At 54.3% G+C, this 9,378-nt stretch overlaps 1 long non-coding RNA gene across 1 annotated transcript; it reads right to left on the reverse strand.

Moving 5' to 3' along the window:
• Positions 1 to 1,630: 1,630 nt before the first annotated feature.
• Positions 1,631 to 9,002, reverse strand: LOC144223708 (uncharacterized). The gene is made up of 3 exons (XR_013332795.1): positions 8,898 to 9,002; positions 8,315 to 8,450; positions 1,631 to 2,049 (listed from the first exon to the last, which is right to left on the reverse strand). It is a non-coding gene; the product is annotated as an uncharacterized LOC144223708 (long non-coding RNA).
• Positions 9,003 to 9,378: the final 376 nt, after the last annotated feature.

Consider the following 9,378-nt stretch of genomic DNA (forward strand, 5'->3'; position numbering starts at 1 on the left):
CAGAAACTGAGAAGGAAGAGCTCCATCGATCTTCCAGGTGCTGAGGAGAAAGTTCCTAGATGTGTCTCCAAAGTCAAGTTTCCGAGAAACCTGCAGAGAAAGTTGCAGAGGAGGGAAATTTGAGCCAGGAGGCCCAGAGTCCCATTTATGAACTCTACACTGTGTGACTCTGGATATTATCGGAGCTTCTCTGAGCCTCAGCGTACTCACCTGAGAAATGCAGATGATAGCCCGTCCTATCTTGCTCATAGGGCTTGAGGCTTTGATCAGGCGACACAATGGAAGTGGAAAGTTTATGCATTTGTGGACACCCAGCACATCCCCGCAGAGTGACTAAGAGCCACGGCCAGCGGTCACCATGGCATACGGTACATTCAAGTCATCTGGATGAGGAAGTGGGAGGTCGGTCCCACCCAGCATCTCTTCACACAACTGCAATGCCATGTAGGAGAGTCATGGCATCCTGTTAACTGACAGACCAGGTGCGATTGCCCTGGAACAGGAGAACACACCCAGAAGTTCTCCAAGGCACCAGATTTGTTCCCAGCAACTCAGAGGAAACTATATCCTGATTGAAAGGAAATACCGAATATCGGAACTCTTACATCCCAAGGCTCGACCTGCTTGCTTCCTCTCACTGGCTCTTTCCTACGTTGCTCCTGTGACCTGGGTCAGCTGCCTGGAAACCTGGCCTCTGATGTCACCTGCTGCCTCCCTCCCTCTCCCCCTCCCTCCCTCCATTTAGGGCACGGTGGCCTTATTTAGTGCTTTAGTGTCATACCTCAGCTATGCTTTTTGGTGCTGACCTCTGCTGTGGTCTCAGCTCACATCAAGACTTGCCTCTGGACCTGGTCTCTCCCATCTGCCTTTTCCAGAATCAGATCTACAGATGGGAGGCCTTGGAAGTTGGGGTGGCATGACTTGGGCTCCGCTAGATTTCTGTGGACCCGAGTTTCCTCTTCTGGGGGCTCCAGAGATCGGCTGCTAATGGATACAGAGAGAAGGTTTGTATGACTCTTCTGTAGCGCATTATGGGGGCTCCAGATTAGTGGCTTTCAACCTAGAACACATGTTAAAATCATGTGGTTTCTGGGTCCTTTCCCCCAGAGTTTCTGACTCAATACACTGTAAGAATCTGGGTTTTTAAGAAATGTTTATTTATTTATTGAGAGAGACAGACTGAGAGAGGGAGGGAGAATGAGTGGGGGAGGGGCAGAGAGCGAGGGAGAGAATCCCAAGCAGGCTCTGCGCTGTCAGCACAGAGCCTCACGCGGGGCTCCATCTCATGAACCCTCGAGATCGTGACCTGAGCTGAAATCAAGAGCTGGATGCTCAACCGACTGAGCCACCCAGGTGCCCCTGTAGCATAATATTTATTTGTACTCAATAAATCATACACATGGGTTGAACGGAGTGCTCACAAGCATTGTAATACCAGATCCTTTAAATCTATGTCTCTTTATTCCCTCACAGATATCAATAAAGCAACTGAGAAAAAAATATCAACGGAAAGAGGAAACATATGAACTCAATTCAATACCAAGTTTTCTTTTATTATTTAATGCAACTTAGTGTACGCATTTTATAGAAGGACAGTTTGGCCAAATCCCTTGGCTTAAAAGACCCCCCGTAACCGTGCATTATTCTACCCTTTTAAAGCTTTGGTCCACGTCCTCTCACTTGACCTTCACAGGAAGCTGTGTTGCAAGCGGTATCATTGTCTCTGTTTCACTGGGGCGGGGGTCCAGGCTTGCAGGGGTCATGGGAGCCGCTCCAGGTCACAGAGTGAGTAAGCGATGACACCAGGCTCCGGATCTCACCCTCTTCTCACTGCGTCCAGCTGCCTCTCGAGAGACTGCTGCACCACTGAGGCCGGAACGAAGGGACCCTGATTGCCGGGGAAGCAAATGGTTTTTCCAGCCCCGTGGACAGCTCCGTTCCCAAGATTTAAGATCCGTCCTGACAGGTTGCTAGATCCGCCCGTCACATCACCTCCCAAGCAGGGAAAAATGAAAAGGGGCCAACTCCTGACGGTTTCTTTAGGATTTCCTGGATAGAACAAGGACAGATGGCGACTTAATTTAAAAGAAATGGAGGGAAAAAAATAGGAGATAAAAGTGACAAATGGACATGGATGTGTCTCCATAGATTGGCCGTCTGGCGGCATACCTGCCTTCTGTTTAGCTCTGTCTGTGTCTGGCACCTCTGTCTCACCCCCTCCGGGGCACCCAGGGAGGTGAGGCGGGGAGCACGGACAGCTGTTGGAATTTATGGGACCCGAGAGGCCCCTCTTCCCACCCTCGTGGTAGGAAGGGGAAGCATGATCCATTTCCTCCTGGGTAAACATTTTCACAGGAAGCATTTATCAAATGTCAGCAGGGGCAGCGGAGGGGTCTGGGATCCGTCAGATACGACCCGCTTCACTCCTGCCCTTCCAGGCAAAGGCCATGCACATTCCCAGCCTCTCTGTCTCGCATCCCGTCTTCTCTCAACCGGCCGAGCCCAGGGAGACGGCGACAGACCTCAGAACAGCCAACTCCACTCCATCCTTTTTAATAAACAGGGTTTCTGTCAGGCTGGGCACCTGTAAACATAGCTGACTGCCCACATCCTTCCAGAAAAAGGGCTGATGAGGAAATGTCTGGAAAAGCCTGCAGCAGGTGAAGCTCCTTGTGTATTGGACTCTGCTGGTCTTGGAGTCTGAAGCCATCCCCTGTCCTCTGGGGGACCCATGACTCGTACTTGACTCTTTCCAGGCGTGGAAGGCTGGCCAGGCAGGACCCCTGCCCGGGGCGGGGGTCTCCTGGGTTTTCAGGTGGTACCCCCTCTGCCAATGCATAGGAGGTCACCTTCCCTCAGCACACGTGCCTTTCCCTCCCGGTGTCCCCAGCCTGTGCTCTTTTCTACGAAGTAGGAACGCCAGACGGGCCTGGATCTCATCTCGGCTGCCTGTCAAGCGTATGACCTTAGGCCAGTCACTTCACTTCCCCGGGTCCAGGGTCCTCATCTGCCATTTCTTTTCATAAATTTTCTGGGCACCGTCTCTGTCCTGGGCCCCGTGCTGGGGCTGGAAAGATTTGCTGTGAGGATGAAAGGAGAAGATTCAGTAAGACACATAGGAAACTGCGGGGGAATAGGGACTCCGAGTTGTTGGCGAAGACAGTTATTCTCACTGCCATTACTTGTCTGTCCCTGGAGGAGAGTCGAATCCAAAAGGCTGTGTCAGGCTCTGAGCCTCTCAAGCCGCCACATAGGCCCTCTCGCCCTCGCCCTTTCACCGGGTCCAGGCTGCTGCCTTCTCAGACTTCGGTGTGGAGCCACAGCCCATTCACGCACTCACTCCCCTTCGAGGCCCAGCNATAGAAAGACGTGAGACTCTGGGAGAGCCAGAGCAGCACTCCTTCCGGGGAAGAAGAGGTTATTTCCAGCTTGGAGAAGCTTCCTGGAGGAGGTGGTGCTTGAGCTGTGCTGTGAAGAAGAGGGAAGGTTCGGTGGGTCCTGTGGAAGTGGGAAGAAGGGCGTTGCGTGAGCTGTGAGGCCCGTTGCCAAGGCAAAGGGAACCACTTTAGGCCAGAAGCGTGCAGCCCTTGGTCTCTGGGCCGTCAGTTAATGGTGCAGACATTTTACGACTTCCCTCGTACGGTCCGGGCCACTCGTAGACCATTTTTTCACACACCACACGTTGCTTGAATTTCACGACAATGGAGCAAGAGTGCTTATTCCTACTTTATACCCATTTTCCAGATGAGGAACTCATCACCCAGGGAGGTAAAGGGATTTGACTGAGTCCATGAAGGTGACCCATGCGAATGCGGCCCCTCGGTTCCAAGTCCAGAGCACTTTCTGTGGCACAAAGCTGCTCCCCTTTCTTCCCCAGTGCCACCCCCTCAGGCTGGTAACGCTGGTCCTCGGAGCCAAGTGAGCTTTGGGCACAACCCTCGGCCTTGGCTGATGCTTCATGAACACTGTCCAGGGCTCTGCGGGAGCATCCGGGGGGATCCCTTGCTCCCATCAAATGGATTCTAACCCATCTTCTATGAGCACATCTTACTCAGAGGGACCTTTCTAGAGCCTAGGACTGCTCATGCTGTGCCCTTGCTTGCAGACCTTCAGTAGCTAGCCTGGCCCTATAGACCCGGCCCAAACTCCTTCACCTGTTCTTCTGCATCCTTCTGGACCCATCTTGCCCTTCTGAACTCCCCAGTCTCCTTCCTTGCTGACCTCCCTTGGGCCTCCTGTGCCTGAGACGCCAAACTACTTGAAGTTCCCCAAATGTTCCAAACTCCTCCGTCACCGTCCTGTGCCTACATTGTCTCTGCAGCTCAGACGTCTCACTTAAGTAGCTTTGCGTTGAGAGCAAGCTCCTACCCTCACCGGGCCTCAGCTTCATTGGCTGTAAAATGGGGACGATAATAAGGCCCATCTTGTGAAGCTGCCGTGTAGACTCATTGGCTTAATACGTGTAACGATTAGCCCAAGTCCTGGTACACGGTAGGTGTGTAGTCAATACGCTGTCGCTGTCCGCAGTGCAGGAACGACTCTCCCTCACTGCATGGAAACTTCCCGGGCAAGTCTCCCAGTTGGCCTTCTCTCCCGTGGCCTCCTGGGAAGGCGACCCTCGCCGCCTGAGCCGAGTGCCTCTTGCCCTCTGCCCTGCGCTCGCGGGCGCCCCGCACACATCCTCCCTCGGCTCCTTGCACCCTAAGGATCTGCCTCAGGAGGCCTCCTCACCAAGCTCTTCGAGGGCAAGCTTTCGTCATGTTTGAGAGCCGGGCCCTGTCTGGGTCACTGTGGTGCCTCCCATGCCCAGCACGGCCTCGACAGGGGCCCGGCACGCTCCTAGGAGGGGGTCTGTGGAAGGGGTGAAGGGGTAAGCAGAGCTGGCCTGGAGGGCCTTGTCGGGGGCACCGCCATGGCCGTGTTGTGTGAGTGACGGCGGACACCTCTCGACTTTGTTTCCTGAGAAAGAGAACGGAAGACTGGCCTCCGCGGTCTTAGGGAGTCCCCAGCATGGCGGGACCCGCAGGACCACACAGGCACAGCTCGGGGAGGCGCGGCCAGACTTGGGAATGAAACCCGTAGTCAATGTCCCATCACAAAACGTCAGCAGGTTAACCAGAGTGGACGTACAGGGAACTCTACTTACGGAGCTCTGTGACAGGGCCTTCATTTGCCCCCGCTCCTTCCAAGGCCTTACAGTTGGTAGCACATTTGTCATTCGGTATTCTTTTTCTTAAACATGTTTGGGACACCTGGGTGGCCCAGTCGGTTAAGCGTCCGATTTCGACTCAGGTCATGATCTCGTGGTTCGTGAGTTCGAGCCCCACGTCGGGCTCTGTGCTGAAGCTCAGAGCCTGGCGCCTGCTTCCAATTCTCCGTCTCCCTCTCTCTCTGCCCCTCCCCTGCTCATGCTCTGTCTCTCTGTCTCTCAAAAATGAATAAATGTTAAAAAAATTTTTAGAAAAAGATGCCGCCCCCCACAATTTGCACAAGCTTCAAGGACTCCCAGACCCCAGTGGCTCTTTGACTCAGTCCTTCCCCAGTGAGCTCCCTTGTCTTGTCTGCCTCTGGGACTCTGAGTCAGGAAGGGCGACCAGGAGCCAGGACCCCGTCACACTGCCCTTCCTGGCTTCCCCACCGCCACCTGTGCCTGAAGGGCAGCTGTGGGGGGAGGGGTGCGCGGATCCATACNCCTAATCACATCCCTCCCTCCCTCCCGTCGCATCACACCCGCTTTGAGCCAGCCTCCTCTCGTGAAGGCCTGCTTGGGCTGTTCGAGCCTCTCCCTTCCAAGGGCATGGCCTCCAGCTCCATAAACCGCAGCGATGGTAAACAGCCTCTGCCCCGAACTTGCACGGCAGGCCAGTGGGTCAGAAGGGCCAGCCTGTCCCTGGATCAGTTCCCATGTGTGGGAAGAGGGCGCTGGAGCCCGGTGGGGGGTGGGGTGATATTAGACACATTCAAACCATTTCCTTAGGGAGGAAATGTCATTTACATAAATACGCTATTTGCAGGCTACCTACACACACCCTGCGAGGCCCAGTTCTCAGTCCTGGTTGCACTTCTGAATCACTCAGTGATTTAAAATACGCTGATGCCTGGGGCTCCCCCCACTCCAGAGATTTTTTTTTTTAATTTTAGTTTTTTTAAAAAATGTTTTCTTTATTTTTCAGAGACTGAGAGACCGAGGGTGAGCGGGGGAGAGCCGGAGAGAGAGGGAGACACAGAATCCGACAGAGGCCGATGTGGGGGCTCGACCTCACAAACCGTGAGATCATGACCTGAGCAGAAGTTGGATGCTCAACCGACTGAGCCACCCAGGCGCCCCCAGAGAGATTCGGTTTCAGTCGGGGTGGGATGGAGCCTTGGTATAAGGGAATTTTACAGCTCCCCAGAGGAGTCGAACGCGTGGCCAAGAGTGAGAATCACTGCCTCAGGGAACGTATTCTCCGAAAGCCAAGGCGGACAAAAAGGAAGAGTGAGGATTGGGGCAAAACGAGTTTTAGTGTGAGTAACATAACATTCAGTGTGATGACTTTGCCTCCCAGATTTGACCTGAAGTGATCCAGGGGTGCCTTCCCCTCCTCCAGCCCACCAAAGGGGGGGCAGTGAGCCCAAAACTCTGTGTGGTGGGGGAGGGGCTCCCTGGCTCAGCCCCGACCCCCACTCTCCAGGAGGATAGGAGTTTTAGGGGAGCAGGGCATGCCCTAGGCCTGAGTCAGAGGTCATGGACTTGGGGGGAGCTTGAACTAGGGGTTCGGAGTTCCGATTCCAGCCACACCCCTGCGGCTGCCGCACACCCACCCCTCCTCCTGTCTCCTCAGCTCCGGAGCTTGTGCTGTCATTGTCTTGGTTGTTTAGACTCCAGAATCCATTCACCCTGGACTCTGCTTCTCCTTCTTCCATATCCAGTTGGTCACCCCGTTCGGTGCACGTGTCCACCGATCCTTCCCTAAACTGCCCTTCCTCCCCAGGGACTCCTCACCATCTCACATGCAACTTTTGCTGGAAGCCCCTGCATTAGCTTCCGGATTGCTCTGGATTTCCGGTTCCCTCTCCCTATGCCAGATCGACGTTTCTGTCCCAGGACGCCGTCTCCAAGCGACGCAGGAGCCAGAACCTTCTGTGACTTTTCTTGGCCCTAGCACAGCGGTTCTTAAAGTGTCCGGGGACCAGCAGCAGCAGCAGCAGCAGCACTTGGGAACTTGCTAGAAAGGCGAGGTCTCCGATCCCAGCCCAGACCCACTGAGTCAGAGCGGTGAGAGCGAAACCGGTACTCTGTCTGAACAGGCCCTGCAGGGGTTTCTGACGTGTGCCGGAGACCATTCTGTCCACTCTCCTGTGCGCGGCATTCAGGGCCTCCCGCACGCTGGTCCAACTTTCCTGTTTGTCCAATCTGTAGCTGTCCCAGCAACCATAGCCCTTACTGTGGGACCCTGCTCATACTCTCCCCTCCCTTGGAAAGTATTTGTATCACCTGTAAGTATCTACATCTATCTTCCGTCAAGATCCGTCATTTATTTTGACGGATTGCAAGATTTTCCCTAGAGGAACATTTCTCCTTTCTTGACCCCTGTAGCATTACTTTCTTCCCTTCTCTCTGTCCCTCCTCCTTTCTGTTTCTTTCTCTGAGTTTCGCCTTTAAAGCAGGGCTTCTCTTAATCACGACTACATAATAGAATCCGTTCAAGGAACCTCAAAAAATAGGTATACGCAGGCCACACTCCAAAGCAATTAAATCAGAACTTCAGGAGGAAGCCTGTTATCATCTGTTTTGAAAGTTCCCCCGGATAATTTTAATGGGTACCTGAAATTAAGTACCTTTCTCATAAAGCAACCGGAGGGAAAACCGCGCTGGGAAGAGATAGGAATTTCAAGTTGAGACCCAGGTTGACTCAGGTCAGGGCTCTGTCCCAACAGGCCATTTATCTTTGGGCGAGTCACTTCCCCTTTCTTGACATGTGTTTCCGAAGCTACCAGACGAGGCGCTGTTTTAGATCAGTGGCTCTCAAAGTGAGCTGATGTCTGGTTCCCACCCCAAGAGTTTCCTGTCTAATCATCTGGACCCTGATGCGCAGCCAGCGTTCAGATCCAGCCTCATACACCTCACCCGAGGGCCCGTGGAAGATGTGTCCAGTGGTTTCCTTTGGGGAGTAAGATGTCTGCCCTTTCAAAGACTTAAAGACTTCTCTGCCCTTGCTGTTGTTCACCTTCCCTCCCCTAAGGATGAACTCCCATGCCAGGCTTCAGGGATGAAGGGCACGGGAAGTTTCCTTATCTGATAGCAGGAGAGCCCGAGGTCTTTGGAACCTACCACAGGCATCCATGTTGGGGGTGTGGTGCCTCAGCAGGAGGTGGATTAAGGATCCAACGAAGATCCTCCCCAGAGGCCTGGCAGAGGGTCACCAGGCCTGACTTGACGCTGCTCGTCTCCAAAGACCTGGTCATACCTGCCACAGACGGAGAAACGGGTTTTCCTTCACGGTCAGGTCAGGGTGTGATTTAAAGGCAGGTATAAGAAGAGAACTTGTAAGTAGCAGCAGTCAGTCTACACCAACAGCAGCAGAGAGAGGGAGCCAGGCTGCAGCCCGAGGAAGGCAGAAAGACCCAGCATCCAGGGGATGGGGGTGGGGGCAGCAAGGGAAGCCAAGACCACATGGGCGCCTTTCTGAGGAAGGTGTTTCTGAGCCCTAGATTCACCCAGCAGCCATCCACCACGAGCGCCTCTGTTTATCTGCACATCAGGCTGTTCCCTTGGAAGGGAAACAGCCCGAGAGCAGGGTAGCCCCTAGGGGAGACCTTCCACCTCAGGGCCAGCAGGGCGGAGAAGATGAAGACGAGAGAGATAGTCTCTGACGTCTTCTCCCGCCCCCATGTGCCAGGAACCCTTCTCTTACTCTCTGCCATGCGCTTCTTCCACACCCTCCCCTGCAGTGATGGATTCCCTCTCCCGGAGGCAGGCTGCTGCGGGAGGAGGGAGGGGCTGTGTTTTGCTTGCAGTGACAGACATCGCTGGCTTGGGGAGGCCCGGGTTGTTTTGCAGATGAGAAAACAGTGGTGGGGGTGCGGCGTCTGGCCCAGGCCAGACCAGGGAGCCAGGACAGAGGTCAGGCCGTCTGTCTGGAGCTTGGAGCACCAGACCATGCTTCCTGATGACTTTACAGTCTAAGCCTTTGAGAAGAAAATGCACGTGGAAAGGAGCTTTGTTTTGACTTCTAGACACTGGCAGGGACGGCTTTCCCTGTGGAGGGGATGAGGAAGTCACAGGGCAGAGGGTATGATGTGTCTGCATCCCACCCCCTTCCCTGCGAAGCTTCTGGAAAAGGCTGGAGTCTGTATGTGGTGGGGGGTGGGGGGGTGAGGGCTGGGTGGGTGTGG

The sequence above is a fragment of the Crocuta crocuta genome, unplaced genomic scaffold, assembly GCF_008692635.1.
Source record: "Crocuta crocuta isolate KB4526 unplaced genomic scaffold, BGI_CrCroc_1.0 scaffold70, whole genome shotgun sequence".
Lineage (NCBI taxonomy): Eukaryota > Metazoa > Chordata > Mammalia > Carnivora > Hyaenidae > Crocuta > Crocuta crocuta.